The 19,158-nt window shown below is 46.7% G+C and overlaps 1 protein-coding gene and 1 long non-coding RNA gene across 3 annotated transcripts in view; one reads left to right on the top strand and one right to left on the bottom strand.

The window, feature by feature from the left end:
• Positions 1-19,158, bottom strand: part of MSANTD2 (Myb/SANT DNA binding domain containing 2) — a 1,072,267-nt gene that overhangs the window by 371,472 nt on the left and 681,637 nt on the right. The gene's annotated exons all lie outside the window — the stretch shown is intronic.
• The window catches only part of LOC144823464 (uncharacterized), a 243,742-nt gene that overhangs the window by 183,320 nt on the left and 41,264 nt on the right, over positions 1-19,158 (top strand). The window lies entirely within an intron of this gene.

The raw sequence follows: 19,158 nt of genomic DNA, 5'->3' as shown, positions 1-19,158 counted from the left end.
ATATCAACATCTCACCAGAACCATTGTCTGTAGATCTACCCTGGTGTAACTCTCAAAAGAGACTGAAGTACTTTATGTAATGAGGGACCACTCCACCTGCCCGGATTCAGGCAGGCAGCGGAAAAGGAGACCTTCGAACCAAGAGATATCCTTTTCTCTACGTCCACCCTCACCAATCCTACTCTTAAGAGAGTGACATCTCTGGAATGGGCCGTGCAGCGGCACTGTGCTCATTCTTCGACTGGAATGGAACTTGTTGCCCAGTTGGCCTTCTATTGTTATTAATCTTCTCTCTCTCCCGATTTCTTCTCCCTTTTCCCAATCTAATGCAAGGTGGGAGGGACACAACACCTTGAATTGGTTGGCTTCCAAGAGGAAATCTTGCGGAATGTGGGTCATATTGAGGTACTTGCCTCCTCGTACGGGCCTAGCTCTTACCATTATAGATCTTGATAGACTCCTCTGGGGGGAAAAAGCAGCATTCAAGGATTAACCCCTACATTGACCAACACTGTATCACTACCACATTTCACACAATGACCACAGCTCTGTGTCTAATTTTTCTTTTCCTTTAATGTAAAGAGCCTTAATGCCTCCAATAAACGAAGCCAGATTTGGTGTTATTTGTTACACCAAGATCCAGACATTATCTTCCAACAGGAGACGCATCTCCTACAATCTGACAATCATCGTATGGCCCATACCAGGTACCCAATCAAATATTGTGCGGCCTCTCCAACAAAGACAGCCGGGGTTGCATTATTATGCAAGACAGGAATCAGTAGTGGTAAAACACGGGTAATGAGAAGCAGGGACCGTAGATATATTTGTAAAGATGTACTTCTAAAGCGCATCTGTCACCTTGCAGGCATCCAGGCGCTAAACCTTTCAAAAAAATACGCAATCATGAAGCCGCACTACAGCATGTAATTAAATCTTCGGGAAGAGCCATGTTTTTAGCCTTTTCGTAAAAGGCAAAATCTCATTAATTTGTCTGAGTTCCAGAGGCAGGGCAATTCAGAGCCTTGCTGCCGCCACCTCAAAAAATCTGCCACGGGGGCGTGGCCAAGATGGCGGCGGAGTAGGACGTGCTTTTGTGTCCCTCCGGCACCTGGCCGTTCTTAGCATTGGATAGCACTCTTCCCGGAGCCCGGTACCCGACATTTGTGCCCCTCTGCCTCGCCTTGAGGCGGTCTGCCCTGTTACCGACGCCCAGCCTTCCGACTGCCGGCGAGCGGGTGTCGCTCCTCACACGGCCCGCAACGAGGTGACCTCCGGCCTGTGTGCGCAGCAGTTGCTGGGCCCTCCGGAGTGCGGTCACGGGACGGAGAGCTCCCTGGGACCCCGCCGGTGCCGTGAGGGGTGACCGGAGAGGGGGACGGACCTGGACGGCGCTTTGGGGTGGCGCCCCGGAGAGACGCAGAGACTTGAGCGCCCCGTGGGGGTGAAGAGCGTTTCCCAGCCCGGCGGACTACGCGAGGCCGCGGCTTCTGGGCCTGTGCGGCCCGGTTGATTTTGTGGGAAGGAGCGGAGCGAGTGTCGGGCTGCCGCCTGGTGGGTGCTGCTGCAGGTGCTGGCTCCGGCGGCCTGGGACGAAGGGGCGGCCCGCCCCACACCGGACTCGCCGTGGACTGGAGAGGCGCATCGGGGCCTGGCTGCGGAGCTCTCCCCGCCGGGAGGGTCTGGGACTGTGCTGCACTCCGCCACCCAGGTGCGTGGGATGTGTCCTCCGGCTGCGCTGCCCTACGCATGGTGCTGAGCTACTCGTCAGGAGCCCAGATCTCGGAGCCTGCTGTGACCTTCATCGATCGTGTTGGTGGGCCCTGGTTGGGTCCGCGGTCCCATCGCCCCACGCTGTCCCCTTCAGTGCCTCAGCCCTGTTCATTGGTCGTCTGGGTGCCGGTTGGCCCCGTGGAGTGCCCCCACTGCGGCGATGGTCTGCCGGGGCTAGTCTTCTGCCCGGGTGGTGTGGAGCTCGGGGACCCCAGAGCGCATTGTGGCACGTGCGGCTGGTTTGAGGCCTAGCTGGACTGGTGGGCGCCTGAGCCTCGCTGTGCGGGTGGCGTGGCAGTCTCCCCTGGCTTAGGAGTGTCCTTGGAAGGTGGGGCCCCCTGTGGTCTGCCATGGCGGCAGCTCGGCTGAAAAAAGATAAGCCTGCCGAAGGGTGCGGTTCAGGCCGTGTCCCCGACAGCTGACAAGTCCCCGGTTCGGGGTCTGGCGGAGGAACCTGCGACCAAAGCCTTCATGCTGGAACTTTTTACTGCTATCAAGGAGGACATTGCGGGATTGCGTACCCAGCTAGCCGCGGACCTGCGGGAGGTCCGAAGGGACGTGGACAACATAGGAGAGCGAGTAGCCACGCTGGAAGAGCATGATCTCGAGACGGGGGGCGACATACATCGGCTTCAACAGGACGTCATCAGGCTGACCGAACAGAATCTCGACCTTCAGGCACATGCGGAGGATTTGGAGAACCGGTCCCGCGGCAACAATATCCGAATCCGAGCGGTGCCGTGGAAGGGTGAGGGAGCAGATCTGCGTGAGTACGTCGAGGCCCTCTTTAAACAGATCTTGCAAGACGAGGAGGTGACGGAGATTCGTATGGACAGAGTGCACCGTGTGGGTTTGCCGAAAGGCGCAAAGGCACCGCCGCCTGACATACTCGTTTGCGTGCATGACTTTCAACTGAAGGAACGCATACTCAGGATGGCACGTGAGGTCGTCCCTCTGCAGTTCCGTGGGCATAATCCGGTGCTTTTCCAGGATCTTGCGGCGTCCACGCTGCAGAAGCGCAGGGACTTCAAACGGGTCACGTCACATCTGCGGGAACGCAACATCGCATATTCGTGGGGTCACCCGTTCCGACTCATTTTCCACTGGCAAAACAAACTGGTTCAGGTTTGTTCGCTCACAGATGCCATGGACCTTCTCGGTATAGAACACACGGAAGTGGCGTCTACTGGCGGCAGTGGTACCTTCAGACGATGGAGACGCCCGGCGGACTGGCAGACGGCGGGCCGTTGTGCACCCAAGAAAGGGCCTGATCCTTCAGTATGTCTCCAGGAGAGGGGTGCAGCCGTTGCCTCCGTGGCTTTGGTTACGGAGGCGTCACCAGATGATGCTCCGGAGGTGCCTTGAGGCCTGGGAAGGTACATTGCCGGCGTCGGAGGGGGGCATCCCCTGAAGGTACTCTAGTATGTCCTACTGGATGAGTGAGTCCCGTATCGGGAACTGGAAGGCTGTGGACTGGTGCCTCTTTCCCTTGCCCTTGTGGCCTGTATTATGAACTTTCGTATCTCACTTTGTCCTTTTCTGCTTTTGTTTGGTTTTGTTGTGGGGGGGTTCGGTATGTATGTTGGGAGGGAGAGTGGGTGGTAGGGGGGGGACTCCGCATCGGATCTAGATCGCTTGTGTTTGAATGTGCATCCTTGCTACTCCCCTTTGTGCCGCTTGGTGTGTGTGCTGGGCATGTGCGTTGGAAGTGTTTTGAAGGACGCACGCTGCTGGTCTGGTTGATGTGGGATGGCTAGGGAATTGAAGGTGGTGAGCCTCAATGTCCGGGGGATAAACAATCCAGTGAAACGCTCTGCTGTCCTGTCCCTCCTTGAGCAGTCTGGGGGCGATGTCTGCCTATTGCAGGAGACGCATCTCCTCCACAAGGATGAGCGTCGAATGCGAGACAGGCGATTCCCACTTCAGCTGTGGTCCTCGGGCCCGGCTAAGAAGAACGGAGTTGCCCTCCTCTTCAGCTCCCGGCTGCAGTGCAAAGTTTTGTCCCAATTGGTAGATATACCGGGGAGGTTTCTGGCGGTGCGAGTGCAGTGGGGAGATACAACTTTTACCATCGGGTCCTTGTATGCACCGAATACACAGCAGGAGCCTTTTCTGCGTACAGCCTTGGCCCAGGTCCTTACTTCCCCTGATGCTCTCCTCTTGGTGGGGGGGGACTTTAATCTTGTCATGGATGAGACTCTTGATAGGTCGGCGAACCGACTACACAACTCTGGGACCTGGTCTGCAGAGGGGAGGCAATGGTTGACAGATGGCGGTTTGCATGATGTGTGGCGGATACAACACCCCCAGGAACGCGACTACACATATTACTTGGCCGCACACCAGACATACGCGCGCCTTGACCACTTCCTAGCTTCTTCGGCTCTGCTCCCCCACCTCCGAGACGCGGACATTGCCCCGCGATCCCTTTCGGATCATGCGCCCCTGACAGTCATGATGACCCTGCGCGGTATGCGACCTCCCTCAGCAGTCTGGCGGCTGCGTGACTCCATGCTTAACGCTGACTCTGTAGTGGCCAAGATTAGGGATACTATTACGCATTATTTCGCCGAGAATCCAGTTGGAGATACGTCGATAGCATCTGTTTGGGAGGCGCTGAAGCTAGTGGTTAGGGGGGACTTTATTGCCTTAGCTGCCACGTATGCCAAGCTTCACAGAGATAAAAGAGAGGAGTTGGAGAAGGATGTGAGGGGCTTGGAATCTGCTCATAAACGTACTGGGGCGCGCAGGATTTGGAGGGAGCGTGAGGCCAAGAGGCGCATGCTGAAACACCTGGATCTTGATAGGGCGGAACATGCACTGCTGCGCCTGCACCATAAATTCTACCTGAGTGGAGACAAAAGGGGTAAAATGCTCACGCACCGTTTGCGGGCTCAGGCCCAATCCCATGCTATTACGGAAATCCGTGACCACCAGTCTGTGCCACATACCGCTGACTCTGATATTGTTGCGGCCTTCCGCCGTTTCTACCAAACCTTGTATACAAAAGAGGATACGTCGCCCGCAGATGGTGATCAGTACATTGCGGCGGCTGGCGTTACGCCCTTATTTGAGAATGCTGCTGAGGACCTAAACATGGAGATCTGCATGGAGGAGGTGGTATCTGCCATTGCCCGACTAAAGGTGGCTAAGTCCCCCGGGCCTGATGGCTTCTCAGCACTTTTTTATAAAACTTTTTGCCGGGAATTGGCTCTGTTTTTGACTCGCCTCTTTAATTCGTTCCTGGACACGGGCTCGGTTACGCCCTCTATGTCTGACGCAGCCATAACGGTCATACTTAAGCCTGGCAAGGACCCCGCTGACTGTAGTTCTTATCGGCCGATTTCCCTCCTCAACGTCGATGCCAAGCTCTTTGCGGGCATCCTTGTAGCACGGCTCAGCCCTCTCCTGGATGGAGTGATTGAGCCGGATCAGTCGGGCTTTGTGCTCACTCGCCAAGGTAGTGACAACTCTAAGAGATTGCTGCACCTGCTGGACGGAGTCCACCGCGCAAAGACCCAGGCCTTCCTCTTATCCATCGACGCGGAGAAGGCCTTTGACAGGGTTGAGTGGGGTTCCTTTTCCGAGTACTACAGGTGTTTGGTCTTAGAGGTAATTTTCTGCGCTGGATCCAGGCCCTATATGCGTCCCCGAAGGCGGTCGTGCGTGTCAATGGCTGTAGGTCGGCACCGTTCTCTCTCTCTAGGGGGACGCGGCAGGGGTGTCCCCTCTCGCCGCTCCTATTTGCGTTCTATATGGAGGCCTTTGCCCAGCGTGTCAGATCCCACCACCGACATTGCGGGCATTCGCTTTGGCGCTGACGAGCATAAAATCAGCCTATACGCTGATGATGTTATTTTAGCTCTACAGAACCCTGCTGCCTCTTTACGCTGCCTTTCTGCGGAGATTCGGGCTTTCCACGATGCGGCGGGCTTGAAGGTTAATTTGACCAAATCTGAAATCTTGAACATCTCCGTCTCGCCGGAGGATGTGGCTGGCCTGCAACGTGACTTCCCCTTCCGCTGGACGCAGTCTGACATCACGTACCTAGGCATCCGCCTTGCTTCGACTGTGTCCCAGACGCTCTCCTTAAACTACACCTCACTGATAGACCACACTACCAAATCTGTCTCCGCATGGTCGCGCCTCAACCTGGCCTGGTTTGGCAGGCTGGGGGCTATTAAAATGACGCTTCTGCCCAGAATACTATGTTTTTCAAAGGCTGCCCCTCACACCACCGCGGGGTGCCCTGAAGAAACTCCAGGGCTTGTTGAATAAGTTTCTCTGGGACAATAAGTGGCCCCGCGCAGCGTTTGCAACGATTACACTCCCGAAAACGGCTGGTGGTTTGGGCTTCCCCTATCTCTTGGCCTTTTTCCAGGCCTCCTGCCTTCGCTATGTGGTTGAATGGAACAGACCTGAATCGAGTAAGCATTGGTTGTTCATGGACCAGACTGTGGCGGGATGCAACATCTGGCGAGAACTCTGGCTACCTCGCAAAGACAGGGCATGGGGTTTTTACTCCTCGCCGGTGACGACCCCAACACTCAAGGCGTGGGACCGGTTGGCACTCCGCAGGGGTTGGACGACCTTCCCTTCGCCCAGGACGCCGATTGTGGACAACCCGTCTTTCCCCCCTGGCCTTGCATCGCCGATCTTCCATCGTTGGCGGGAGAAGGGCTGTAAGCGGGCGGGTATGCTTTTTGATCTGGAGGGGCTTGTCCCCTTTTCGGAGCTGAGGTCGGAACACTCCCTCCTGGACTTGTCGGATGGTTTTTCTTACGCACAGGTGGCACACTGGGTGACGCATCCGGCTAACGTGGCGTTGATGTCGCGCCCCTTCACGGCCTTCGAGCAATGGCTTTTGCGCAAGAAAGACGATCGGAGCCTGATCTCTGAACTGTATGCCATGATTTTGCGTGATCCGCGGCGGCAGCGTACAAAGGCGCAAGTGCGTTGGGAGACAGAGCTGGGGCGTCCACTCTCGCAGAGAGAGTGGGAACAGGTATTCTATTGCGCACATCATACTACTGCTAACACAGCGGGTACGGAGTCAGCCTACAAACTGGCGACGTACTGGTACTATACCCCGCCGCGCGTTGAATCCTGGGACAAGGCTAAATCCAGTCTCTGCTGGAGGGGGTGCGGTATGTCAGGCAATCTCCTGCATTTGTTATGGCGCTGTCCCAAGCTAGAACGATACTGGACCACGGTTCTTGACGAACTGGATGCTGCGTTCCAGATCACACTGCCTAGGCTTCCTGAGCACACACTGCTGGGCCTCCCGCATCCCTCTTGTTTTCCTCTGCGCACTCTGCTAGGACGACAAATTGCATTAGGACTACTGACTGCACGGCAGGTTCTGCTGGCGCGCTGGGGTTCCCCAGACGTCCCTGATGTGCGTGACTGGTTGATGCGCCTGTGGCATGCCTTAGCGATGGAGCATTTGTCCTTGACTATGGATGGCAGAGGGTCCGAATATACTACTCTGTGGGCCCCGTTTTTGAGTCTTTTGTCTAAGGAGCTTAGAGAAGTTACATGTCCAAAGTACTTACAAATCATGCAGCTCATTCCCCTGAGTCCGGTGGGTGCCATACCGGCGTCCTAGTGCCTAGAGAGGGATCTGTCGGGGTTAGAAGGATAGGTGTGCTGCACTTAGCTTGGTTGATGGTGGATGCGGAGTGGGGAGGGTGGGAGAGGGGGGTGGTGGTTTTCTTCTTCTCTGTTTTCCTTTTGGTTCTTGTTGGTTCCTCTTCTATGAAAATTGCGGACCCTGCTTTGCCGGTGGGGGGTACTTACGTTTTTTACTACGCGGGACCGCCCTCCGGGTTGTTGGTCCAAACGCTGTGTTAACTTCCTATTTGCTTACGCCCTGCCGGCGAGTCGATGTAGGCAGCTGGGCTGTGTATGATGTTACCTGGCCGCACAATAAAACGTTTGATTCTAAAAAAGATCTGCCACCTGACCTCACCTTCCTGAATTTAGGTACTTTCACCAGCTTTGCCCCTGTGACAACGTGACAAACAACTAGGGGCACAAACACTCACCCTTCTCATTGTATATACACCTAATCAAGCACAGGATGTCTTTCTTAAGGACTTACTGAGAGATCAGGTGATGCACGAAGTACACCAACTCATACTTTGGGGAAATCTGAACTTAGTATGGGACAAAGAAGTGGACTGTAGTACTAATTCCTTTCAGGGAACTGGGACGATGTCTGCTACTCTGAAGAAAGCAATCACAGACCTTGGACTTATAGATGCCTGGCACGACCGGTCTCCGGATGCGCAAGATTACTCTTACTACTCACACATACACCACTCCTATTCCAGCATGGATTTGTTCCTCGCTCATTCATTAGCACGGGACATATCGTCAGTCTCCATGTTGGACATTTCCATCTCAGATCATGCCCACTTGGAAATACTGCTGCAAAAACACACCCACTCTTCTCAACATAACCCACGCTGGCGATTACTCCCTCATATTTTACACGGCCCGGTAGACGCAGCAGATATCACAACGGCGATCTCAGCCTACTTCACATTCAACGACCTTCCTGAAACACCATATCCAGTCATATGAGACACTTTCAAAGCGACTACTAGGGAAGTAATCGCATCTATCACCAGAGCACATGGTCAAGAGGCTCTGCTAGTTGAGGCCAAACTGGCTAGCGATATAAAAGCTTTGGAGACTAGACCCTTCGGCACCCTCACACTCCAATAAACAACACCTTGCTGTGCCTCGGGGTCAATTAAGAACACATAGAACTAATAGGTCAGAACGCACATTATTGACACTGAAACAAAAATATTACGATGCAGGGGACTAAGTGGGCTGCATCTTGGCGCAGCAGCCGAGATGGAGGGCAGCAAAGGCATACATTGCTAAAAATCAAAACTGCAGAAGACACATGGGCTATCACTGAAAAAGACAAACTGATAGCCTTCCAAACGTACTATTCTACCCGCTATGATCGAGGGCCCTTATACCCGAGTGAGACACATTCAATACTCTAGAACTGCCCATGGAACCCCCTAGACAAACAACATGCACAACTTCTCGAGGAACCAATCACACTAGAAAAGCTCCGATGGCCTTTGGAGGACTTGCTGGTGTGCAAAACACCGGGCCCTGATGGCCTGCAAGTACATTTCTACCGCATGATTCCTTCTGCAAATACAATACCAACTATTGCAACCTTTTAACTCATTCACCGACATTACAGGCCCGACGGCCACAATGGCCATGGCAGAAATAGCATTGATCCCCAAATCCGGCAAAGATCATACATTATGCTCTTCCAACCGCCCTATAGGGCTTCTCAACACAGATATTAAAAACTACACAAAAATCCTAGCCAACCCCCTGGAACCGTACTTCTCGGATCTCACTCATCAGGACCAAGTTGGATTTATTTGACGTCATCAGGGAGCAGACACTGTGCGGCAGATAGCTCACTTGGAAGAAAAGACACACCGTCGGAACATCCTTGTCTGTCTATTATTGCTAGATGCATTTGACTGTGGAGACTGGGATTTCTTGAGGGTTGTTCTCCAGAAGATAGGGCAGGGACCCACAATGGTCTCCAGGATAATGGCGTCGCACAATTCTCCCCCCAGCACAGGTCAGGGTCAATAGACAGCTCACACAACTGACACACATACATAGGGGCACTAGACAAAGCAGCCCACGCTCTCCGTTGCTTTTTGCTCTTGCGGTAGAACCAATAGCCATACTATTCGACAATCCAGAGATATTAGCGGCATCCCTTTTGGAGGAGTAGACCATAAGACAAGCCTTATTTGCGGATGACTTACTACTTACCCTGTCAAAGCCACACACTTCTTTACCAGCCCTTATCACGCTTCTAAAATCATTTGAAGAGGCCTCCGGCCTCAAAATTAGTCTCACTAAATCTGGGACACTGAATCTAACCATCCCCAATGAAGATATCTCGGAACTACAATTCCTTACCCCCTTTCAAAGGACTACACGCTCAATACAATATCTTGGCCTTAATCTAACTTCCACAATATCCACGTGGACACAGGCAAACTTGCTGGAATAAAGAACAGTGGTCCTCGAGGACCTACGTACGTGGAAGTCTATACGAATGTCATGGCTAGGACGTCCTAATGCAATAAAAATATCTGTTCTACCGAAAATACTATATTTATTCCAAACACTCCCCACCCCAATACCATAAACTTAAATACAATGCTTGCAACAAGACCTAAACTCCTTTATTTGGGTCGCCATCTGAAAAAGATATTGAAATGGCGATCAAGGGGATGCGGTCCTCCGGGGCGATGGGCCCGGATGAGCTATCAATTACGGTTTTAAAACAAAACAGTAAAATGTGGAGTAAAATCCTTTATCCGGTGTTTAACTACTGCTATGCAAACAAAACGGTCCTCCCATCTTGGAAGGGGAGTATAGTGGTCCCCCTTTTCAAGAAGGGAGACCGAGATGCCCCAAAAAACTATCGTCAAATTGCCCTTTTAGATGCAGTAGGTAAAGTTTTTGCTAAATGCCTCTTGATGCAAATAAATGATTGGGTGAATGGGGGTGAAATTTTACCTTTTGAACAAACAGGGTTTAGGTCAAAACATGGAACTATGGACAATCTAACTGCTCTACAGGTAATAAATGAAAAATATGTTAACGTCAGAGGTGGAAGAGTGTACACAGCGTTTATAGACTTCTCCACAGCATTTGATAAATTAGATCGATTATTGCTGTGGGGAAAATTGTCGAACCTGGGTATGCCAGCCATCCTCTTGGAGTTAGTCTGTGCCCTCTATACAGATACCTGGTGTAGAGTCTTATTGGGAGGGGAAGAGGTCTCTCCCAAATAATTCCCACTGTAAATGGCCTAAAACAAGGATGTTTATTGGCCCCTCTACTTTTCTCCCTTTATATCTCTGACCTTCCCTATGTTCTGTCTCAAAGTGAAGGCATTGCCCCATTATTGGGGGGAAAATCAATTGTTTGTTTACTCTATGCGGACGACATTCTAATACTGGATTTGCCGCCGAGGGGATTAAATAGTCGTCTTCAGGTGCTTCATGAATATGCAGAGGCCCATTTTTTAAAGATAAATGTAACTAAAAGCAAAGTAATGTGCATGCACGGTAGAAAAAAGGTGAAGTATTGAAACTTCGTTTGGTCTGTAGGTGGGTAAAAACTAGAACTTGTAAAATCCTATGTGTTCTTGGGAAAAATGGTGTGTAGCAATTTAAGTGATAAAGCACACAGAGAAAATAATATTCTTAAAGCAATTACACAGGGGAAAAGTTTGGGTTCCCTCTATAGGTCAACTGGAAGGAGACACTTTGGAATGCTATTGGAGGTCTTTCGTGCTAAAATTCCTGCCTCTTTGTTATGTGGTATGGAATTACTTGACCTAGGAAAATGGGGTTTCCTAAATATAACAGAAGGCAAACTTTTACGGAGCCTAGCCTCAGTTAACTCTGCTTGTCACGTGGCCGCTTTAAGGTTGGAATTTGGATTAGGAAGTACCTGGGTACAGGGACTTGCGGGGATAGTACGTTGGGTTATAAGTCTTGTAAAGGGTGAGGTAGGTACAATAAGATCTTTTATCCGGAAAGAATTACTGGGAAGTTTAAATGAGCAATCTCTAATTGTTAAAAATTTTAGAGCTGCGGTAGACTTGCTTCAACTGGATGAAATCGTATTTTTCACCCTAGCACCATATCGATTAAAAGCCACTCTCAAACAGGCTACCTGGAAATTGAGTTTTTTGAGGGATAGGGAAGCCCGCATCTTAAAGAGAGGCACCGACCCGTCTATTGACTCCTGTATGATAAATAAAGCACAGGCATATATTACTTGGAACCTGCCTCATGGAGAACGCCGTTTTTGGTTATTAATGAGGCAAGGTCTACTCCCTTTAAACAACTTACTATCTAAATGGTATGGTTCTTCTCCAACCTGTAATTTGTGCAATAATCCTGTCCAGGACATGATGCACGTACTGTTTATTTGTCCTGCTCTATTATTATGTCGTCGTAAATGGATAAGGCCTATTTGTTTATCCTTATCTATTCTCTCTGCCCGGGCTCTGACAGATTCCATTTATGTACCACCAAATACAATATTTTGTCATAGAATTTTTAAAGTGTTTTTTTAGATATATATTGAAACATTTATATGCTGGGTATTTTAGTTAAAATTGGTTTTACTCTGATGTTTTTTATATGTATAACATTTGTATATTATAGTTGAATGTTTCGAAAATGTAAATTTAAAATTTTATGTGGATCTCTTCGGAGTTCCAAGATCATAAATAAATAAATTGTCAAATTGTCCTTTATATGGGGAAGAAACCCACCACGATTCCCAAATAAACTCCTTATGCTACCTCGAGATAAAGGTGGGTTAGCATGCCCCAATCTTCAGGAATATTATTGGGCGTTGCATTTACAATACATCTCTGAGTGGGTGGTCCGCAAGAGTGAGAAGCATTGGCTACATATGGATAGGGCAGTGGCCTGCAGACTCCTATAAGACTTAGCATGGCTTCTGCGGGGGTCTCGACTGTGCAGCACATATATAGCTACCCCCACAAAGACAGTGTTGGAAATCTGGGATAAGATTGCAACCTCTAGGGCCTTACTTCCTTCCTATTCCCAAATAGACCCCTGGCACGCAAGCCGAACTTTCCACCAGCTCCACAACCACACTCCTTCCCAATATGGGCAGAAGGGGAATGCCAAACAATTCAGGAGCTCTTCGCGGGTGATCAGTTTTAAAACATTCGATCACTGCTAAAAGGAATTCCACCCACATGAGGAGGCTAGGCTACAATACTTCCAGATCCAGCACTGGCTGCACACACCACTGAACATCCAGTGGGCGACCCAGCCTTACAGCCCTTTTGAGACATTGGCTCACTCTTACAATGGGTCCTGAGGTCTGATCTCTTGCACCTAACCAAATATTACAATACTTTACTCCGATTAAGTCCCACACATACCAGACACATTGGCAAACAGTCAGCATGGATGAGTTCACCCCCAAACAATGAGAACAACTTTGGCAAGATATACCAAAAATATTTAGAAGCATATTCCAGCGGTAGATCGCATATAAACTCATGATACAGTGGTATTATACCCCCGACTACACAAAATGTTTTCCTAAACATCATTAAATTGCTGGTGCTGTCAACATGCAATTAGTGACTTCTTGTACATATGGTGGTCCTGTCCATTGTTGATCATTTATTGGGAAGAGGTCCTCAGTCATATAAAAGACGTGATGGGCTTATCTATACCACCAGCCCCAATAGTGATCATCCTGGGAGTTAGGCCTTCAACCCTCCTTACTATGATCCATGCAGACTGGCGCATAACACCTCACATGCTTGGCGCAGCCAAGCAGGTAATAGCACTATATTAGAAGAAAACATCTACACCACCAATCGCCATATGCTTTATGTTATGTTATGTTATACGGACTTAGAGCGCACGGCTGCCCTGGTAAAGGGGCGTCCCGGCGCTGATGGCAGAAAACTGCACAGCTTCTAGCAGGGAGACAACCTACAAAGGAGGGGAAAGGAACGTCTTGACAGCTTCACGAAATGCAAAATAGGTCTTTACCCGCCTACGGCATGCTGGCATGGCATGCAAGTCCTCACAACTCGATTAACACATACTAAATCTATGTTCACAAACACATGGCAAACTCTAATAGACCGTTTGTCCGAATTAGAATTCACATGCTTTACCCCTTCAAAGCTTTGAGCCTTACAACTCTTTGAAGACACCCTACCAATTGAGAATACTGACATATTACAAGAGACATATCAGACCACCCACACAGGAAGCTCACTAACTAGTCCCTAGCTTTAAACGGGAAAACCTGGGATCCTTTCGCTGGTCGAACCTCTCACCCCCTTCCCCCAATTCTGGAATTCTCCTCGTTTCTATCATTCTGTTTCTGATTTCCTGTTGTTTTCCCATGATTACAGTTATACGTTAAAGAAAAATAGAATTATAAATACTGCACAATGGATATAAATAATTCGAAGTATATTTTTTATGCTGATTTGATGTAAAATTTCAAAGCCAATGTTGCGTGGCATGCATTTTGTTTAATACTTTCACTTTGCTTTTTGTTCAGTAACCAGATTTGAAACATTTTATTTTTTTGTGTGCGCTGAATTTCCTTATTCTCTCCCAGCTTGAAATTAACGTGTAGGTAGGCAGCTCAAACAAACACAAATTAGTGGCTATGTTAGGAGTATCTCCATGGACCGAAAAGAAATTACTTGGGTCCAGTTGTGATTAAATCTGATAGTGGGACCTATCTTTTAATTCTGCAATTAGGGGTTCAGATCGATCTTATTATATTGACTTTTATATAAATGTTGGAGTCTTATTGATGTATGTATGACTATCATGGATTTATCTAAAAAAAACAAATAAAGTATGATGATGACTGAGGAGCTATTTAAAAATGTAAAAATTTACATTAGTATAAAAAGAAGGTGGTGGAAATTCAAACAAAAAGAAAGTTCTTAAAGACAAATGTGTTAGGTTGGCAAAATTAAAAAGAAATGAAATAGCTAAGTGGTGGGAGAGCGTTACATTGAAAGAATATATTAAACTAAACAGCATATCAAGGGGTCTGAGGTCACAGTTCATACCAACTTTATGACGACCTAGATGAGGATAAATTAGTTAGGGAGAAGGAACTGCCCTGGAGTCTGACAAGCCTAATGGAAATACTGATAAAGAATTGTGACAGAAAAGTTTCCAGAATACTGTCTGAGGTACAAACCTTGGAGAATGAAATCAAGAGTTTGAACCTTCCGGAAGCTACCAATAAAAACTATCAGATTCTGAATGTGATATTGGAGAGACACCAAAATGAGTTTAAACAAAGAAAGGTGAGGAAATTAACAAGAGTAAGGGGCTATCACTATGGCATAGTGTTTACTTTAGCAAGGCGCTTTAATCATCTGCTCAATCTGGTCCCGCTGAGCAACATACAGGTGCATCGACCTACCCTCTACACATCCAATGGACCCACCGAGGACTGACAATATACACACCAGCTGTTTTCTGTACTGAACTTGGCCGCATACCAGTCAATTCAATTCCCTTGGGGTTGGGGAGCATAACATACTACTTGTGCTATGGTTCTAGTTTTGTTTGTGTATTTCGTTTGCAGACTTTTATTGATGCATACTATATCAGTACCTTGCTGTAACAGATTTATAATTGCGTCTTTGTTAGCGGCCCTGCCGCGTGTACTATTAAAATTCAATAAAATGTGTTATTAAAAAAAAATAAGAAGGATTAGGCGAGTAATTTACGTGCAACATCTCGTTAGCAATAGCTCTACCTCTCTTAGAACTACAGCAAGTAGCGATGCAGATGTTAATGTGGGAGAGGGTACATATAATCAAATTTCCTATAACACGACTTTTTACAGGAAGAACAAAGGAAAAGAATGGGGTATCGGGACCAGGGCTCGAGATCAAACGAGTAAAGGAAAAAAAATGGGCAAGAGAGGAGGTAAGACAAGGAACCAATAGGAGTATGCAGATAAGACCACGGGAGAAGAAAAAAGTAGATGCTGTGGACTTCTCAATTGTGAACTTATCTGGCACACCTTTGAGACCAGACTTGGTCTCTATTCTACAAAATGGTTGGGTTTCTGGCAAAGTACAGGGGGTAACGGGAGTAATTTGAAGATTGATCTATTCTAATTTATACTCCATTTGAAACACATTTTTGTCATGAATCCAAAAATGAATACATCTATAAGTGTACAAGAGACAGATTAGTCTAATGAGTTATCTATACAGAATATACATGAAACAGTAGCCTAGATTTCCAATACAGATGTGGATGGTGACCCCGTCAGAACAGCTAGGATACTAGAATATTTGAATGTAAAGAAAGATGTGAGTATAGACAGTGGGCTTAAAAACAAATCTTGCTGGACACACTGTTAGCTGCAGGCAACAATATAGATACGGTCTATAAATTGGTCTGTGGAGACCTTGACAAATATAATATACACAAACTATGAAGACGGACTAAGTGTAATAATCTGAGTGCTGAAGAATGTATAGCACTTAAAATACTACAAGAAAATTATGATCTAATAATCAGAGCGGCAGATAAAGGAGTCAATATTGTTAAAATGAACCACCTTGACAATAACCAAAAATGTACTCTCAACTTAATGTCTCTTGCTATGAAAAACTGGATAGCAACTGAAAGTATGAATACAATTTTTAAAAAATCGGTAATAAACTAAAATATTGGTAGGAGGATTGTCTCTTTTTTGTTTGAATATTTTTATTACGGTTTTACAGGTGAAAGCCCCCGAGAGGGGGTAATACATCAATCATTTTCGTCCAGGATATCACATAATGGGTGGTCACGTAAAATACATCATGGAAAAATTAACTGTAGAAAGTACATATGCAAGGTAGGAGGATTGTCTCTTGACCACAGATGAATACCATCTCTTATGAATAGACCATTCTAGACGTCTGTACGCTCCCAAAGATTCATAAAGAATCATCCTTTCCCTGAAGGAGGCCCATCATATCAGGTATCTGTGGGCCAACAGAGACTATCCGAATATGTAGATTTATTCCTACAACCGTTAGTGAAACATATTCGTGATACTAAAAAGTTTTTAAATCTGTTGAGTGATGTACAATGGGAACTAGAATTGTAGATGGTAACTTCATGTGGTATCCCATTATACCAGCATTACACATAAGGGTATACTCAGGGCTCGAAAAATAAACAAATGTTACTAGACCTGCAAGTCTAGTGATTTAAATAATCTACTCGACCTTATTAAAATGCTCTTGACCCATAAACTAGTGTCAAATTATGTGATACTGGGCAAGTATTTTAATTCACTGAGACACCATTTTCTTCTTTAGCACATATGAGAGCACCTTCAAATACGCAAGTTCAGCACGTCAAGTGTACAGAAAATGCTTTTGTTTGATTTAATAGGCTAAACATTAACTCCATATAGAATTCAAATCTAGCCACATATAAGATACACTTGACTGCAGACTTGCCTCTTAGTCTATTAAATGCATTGTCATCAGGGCTTGGCCAGGAAGGTCTCCCACAACATGTTTAAAAAACTATTATTTTTGATAAATACATAATGAAAGCAGTAGAAGTCCACTGTTATCTGCAATCAGTGTATTTTACATTGATATGGCCACAGAATGTGTCACTGACATGTGGAGTTAAAACTATATAGTGTACAATGTTTGGAAATAAAGTGCTGACAAATCAATGCTATACCCTTTGGGGAGATGAGGGCCAGACAGAATTGCAGTGAGGAGCACAAATTCCAAAAGAGAATACAAGATATTGAGAGAAGATTTCTAAAAAGGGGTTACAGCATACAGGTGAGAAGATCTAAAGGAAACAGGATGGGAGAATAGACAGGAAATCTAAATCACACGTGTCAATATGAGAGAGAAATCGAAGCAGGTTCATCATATTACAAATTTTAGTGGACTATCCTATAGATAACGTAAATGTCTTGGGAGACACCGGCATGTGTTATGGGCAGATAAAATGCTGGATGACTTTCTACCTGTGAGGCCAAGTGTTACATTTCGCAAAGTTGTACATAGAGGGCCTTACTAAGCCCCAGCTATCCAAAACAACAGAGCCAGGATAAGTGGCTTACACAACACACATTGGGATTTTACAAATGTTGTAATTATGCAATGTGTAGGTGGGCCAAGGACAAAACCTAAAGTTTCAAAAACAGAGACATGAAAGAGTACAGTATACATATGAACATTACATGTCATACAACGTTTGTGGTATATATCATTGCACGTACGTGTGGCCGTATGTAAGTAGGAAGCACAATATGAGCGCTCAAGGATAGAGTGAGGGAACATATGAAAGAGGTAAAAGTAGATTATGTTAGATATCGAGTGGTGGTTCATATGAATGAGTGTCAGCAACAAAGACAACATAGGAACTTTACGTTTTGATCATGTGCCCAGGGACCCCAGAGGAGGTAATAGGGTATTGTGTCCGAGAATAAGTGAACGCATGTGGATCATGAGATTACGGACTGTAGAATATGGATTAAATGTGGATCAGTAACTACATTATTTCCTGGGAGATTTAATCACTTTATAAGTAACATCCATGTTGTGTAACTATCAAGAATGCAGAAGGGTTTGAATCCAACCCCTACATAAGGGGAGTTGCATAAGCCATGGCTAAACAGAATATGAATATATACAACACCTGCATAAACTATGGGATTTAAATTATGGTAACTTGAATATGCACATAACTTTTCTATGGTTCCTTATTTCTATATATACATTATGTGACTGATGTAGACTCTCCTCCCTATAATCACGAATCCCACATTGTTGAGCAATAGATCAAGCTTATAGAAAAGTGTGCTTGATATGTGGATTAAAAACTGTAATAATTATAGGCAGGTAACCACAGCTGAATAAGGCTTCTACCATGTGAACTATGTATAAAACCTGAAAACCTAAATATTAATTTAGATGGATCATTGTAGAGGGACCTATGTACGACTGTCTCTCCACCTAGAATGGAGATGAACCTTTGGGATAACACACATAATGGGAGTTGTATATCATGACTCATGCGAATAAGCTGGTTTGGAACATTATTTTTGAACATTAGATTAAGGTTGAGCGACTCATCATGTGACTACTTCTGTTTTCACGAGCTAACTAGTTAGACAATGAAATTCAATGACAGAAATAGTATCCCCCTGTTAAATTAAATTTACTGTACACATACTGATGATAGGGATATGCACAACACTGTAGTTCACCAGTTAGCGTTTGACGGGATGGGCAAATTACTGTACTCAGGATTTTAAATGGGCAATGAAACTGTAACAGAAATTGGCAAGAACAAAAACCAAATGCACACCAAAATACAGTAAAGAGAGAGATGCCTCAATGGACATAAAAGTACAATTAACAGTGATCGAAGCAGAGGAAATTGATTGTTGGATGAATCCTCTTTTATTGTATGAATGGCCAGCCGACACGTGTTTCGTCGTCAAGCGGTAACAGTGTTTGCACGACTCATCAGGGCTGTAGCGAGAAGAGGAAGGACCACAGGTCGCTTAGCCGGTGATACTTCCGACCCGGCCCTTGCTCGGGACCAGGCTAAAGGTGGTAAATGGATGTTGCTCCAGATCCAGTAGAGAGATGTGGTGAAAATGATGCTCAACGTTAGGAAAACAGTGCTCCAAAGTCCTGAAGTGCGTTTATGCCACCCAATGGTAACGAGCATTCACATTAAGATACAGGAGTATCTGAGTGGTATATTCGGTAGT

The sequence above is a fragment of the Lissotriton helveticus genome, chromosome 3_1, assembly GCF_964261635.1.
Source record: "Lissotriton helveticus chromosome 3_1, aLisHel1.1, whole genome shotgun sequence".
Classification (NCBI taxonomy): domain Eukaryota; kingdom Metazoa; phylum Chordata; class Amphibia; order Caudata; family Salamandridae; genus Lissotriton; species Lissotriton helveticus.
Note: the sequence above shows the minus strand (reverse complement) of the source record. Positions and strands in the feature narration are given on the sequence as shown.